Consider the following 2,633-nt stretch of genomic DNA (forward strand, 5'->3'; position numbering starts at 1 on the left):
GCTCCGTCTCCCCATTCAATGTCACCGACACATTTCCACGGAGCCTCCGCCCCCCCGCCCCTCCCCGCGGCACCCGCGACTGGCTCAGCCCAGGGCCGGCCCCGCCCCGCCCCCGCCCGAGCCCCCCTCATTGAGCCGGGCGCCCATCAATCAGCGGGCGGCTCCCCGCGCCCGCCAGCCGCTGCCACTGCCATTGCAGCTCCCGGCCCGGGCGCGGGCGCCGGCCTCGCGGCTCTCCGGCTCGGCCCCGGCGAGGTGGCAGCGCGATATCCTTCCGCGGCCCCGGGCTCGGGAGAGAGTGCACCCGCCGCGGGGAGTGGGGAGTGGGGGGGGGGGGGGTCGCGGCGCCACGGCGGGCGGCGGTGCTGGAGTCCCCCGGCCGCAGCTACCCACGCGTCTCCCCCACGCAGCGCCGTCAGTGCTCAGCGTACTTGTGCTCGCCTAGTTCATCTTCCAGGCGCTTCCCCCCCGGGAAGCCAGGCACCCTGTGAGCCTCGGGCCACCGCGGCTCACACGCCGCTCGGAGCCAGGAGCTCTTTCCCGTTGGCGATCCCTTGAACCAGCGGTGTTGCGCGGGGTTTCAAAAATCGGTTTCATTATCTTTCCCCAACACCTTACTCCGCATCTAAAAACAGTCACCCTTTGGGTTGGTGTCGCCCTCCTCCCTACCCCTCCACCCACTCCGCACTCCCGGCGCTTTGAGCCTTTTCAGCTGAAGACACCTTTGGACTCGGACCAAATGCAAGCCCTAATTCTTCCTCTGCACTCGGGACAGTGCCCCGAGGTCCTTGGTGGCCCAGTGAAACAGACACCTGCGGGCAAGTGCTGGGCTGCAAGGGATCTCTTCTCTTAGCCACCCTTCTCCCCAGAACACGCAAGTAGGACAGATGCACTCAATTTGGAGAATCGGGTGCAGTTTAGCCACTGGCCCTCCCCGCCCATTATTCTCGATTTCCTGGGGAGACAGACTCAGGTTCTCTGTCTGGGGCATAAACACACCAGGCAAAGGGGCTTGAACTCCTGCGGAGGCTAGGAACTCCAGGTCCTCATCTAGTGCCTCTTGGTAAACCAGAAGCAATCTGGTTGGGGGATGAACATAAAAAATAAAAATAAATAAATAAATAAATAAATCAAGCAAGCAAGCAAGCAAGAGACTGAGAAAGGAGAGTTTAAAAGACTCTTGGAGCCCTCTGAGCTTCTACATGTTCCTACGCATATTTTCCAGTGCGGGAGGGAAAAGGGATCCGTGTAATTTATTGTCCACAGTAGGACGCTTTTGAGTAGAAAGGGGGCCTATTTATAGTTACGGACACCCGGGTTATTCTGGTGATAAGAAGTTCCTGGGAAGTTGGCCAGAGAGGACACTGGGTGTGTGGCAGGCCACCACCACAGGACCAGAGTTTGAAAAGAAGGTCAAAAAATGGCCCCGTGCCTCCTGGCGCTTCTCAGCATCTTAGTGCTGACAAACCTGCCTAGGATTCAGTGCCTGGCCGCAGGGGAGTTCACGAGCTCCCCCAGACTATCCCCGTGACTGCTAAGCAGATTCCTTTCATCCAGTTCTGCCCCCTGAAGACACTCACATGCTTATGCCCATCTCGGGAGCAGACCTGAGGCAGCCTCTGCAGATGAGTCAGGAAGACCCTGGTCTCCTCTGTTCAGTGGCCACCAACAGCGCTTTATAACTAGGGGTTGGGAGGCCTGGTCCCAAGCCCTGTCTGGGCCTCTGATTTCAAATGAAAATTGAGTCAAGACTTTTCTCCTCCCTGGGTCCCTGTTTCTTCAACTGTGAAATGAGAAGCATAACACCCGCCCTGCTCAGCTCACGTGATTGCTTTAGAATTACATTTTCAATTCCAGGAAATCTAGGAAGGCTTACTCTAAGCCAGGCCCTGTGCTGGTTGTTAAGGACCCAAGTATGAGTAAGATTTGGTCTCTGCCACCCAGGAGCTCAGAGTCTAGCCCCAGAGAAAGGCATGGAAATGCATAATTTCATTGCATAACAATGTGGCAATTAGGATATCAAAGCCTCATGGGAGCACACAGGAAGAAGCAACTTTTCCTGGACTTCTGGGAGTTTTCCCAGAAAATGTGTTTGTTTTTTTTGTTTTTTTTTTTTACCTTGAATTAATCCAGAGCAAATATTTATTGAAACCTACTATGTGACAGACACTGAGTATGGAGATACAATGATTTTAAAATGTGTATATTTCCTATCTTCATGGACCTTGAAAAAGCTCTGTGAGTCATAAAATAACATGAATAAGAGATTGTAGTTGGCATTTCAGGCAGAAAGAAAGAATGTGCAAAAGCGAGATTTCTAGTAACTCGCCACGGCTCCCGGATTGACATTTTGGGAGCAGTGGCCAGGCCTGCGGCTGGCCAAATGGGTTGGAATTCGAATGGGAAGGGATTAAAAGACCAGCTGGAGACCATGCTCCTCTTGGTAGATGGGACATAGAGTCAAGGCTGATGTGGAACTTGCACGTGGAGGGGGCAGATTGGGGTTTTAGAAAGATCAAGCTGGAGGTCGGTCATATGGAGGAAAGACCAGCGAGCTTCCAAGGAAAGAGACAGCTCAGTAGCAGGAGAGATCAAGGAATTTATAAACTGAGAGTGGTGTGTAACATGCTGTA

This window comes from Panthera leo, chromosome A3, assembly GCF_018350215.1.
Source record: "Panthera leo isolate Ple1 chromosome A3, P.leo_Ple1_pat1.1, whole genome shotgun sequence".
Lineage (NCBI taxonomy): Eukaryota > Metazoa > Chordata > Mammalia > Carnivora > Felidae > Panthera > Panthera leo.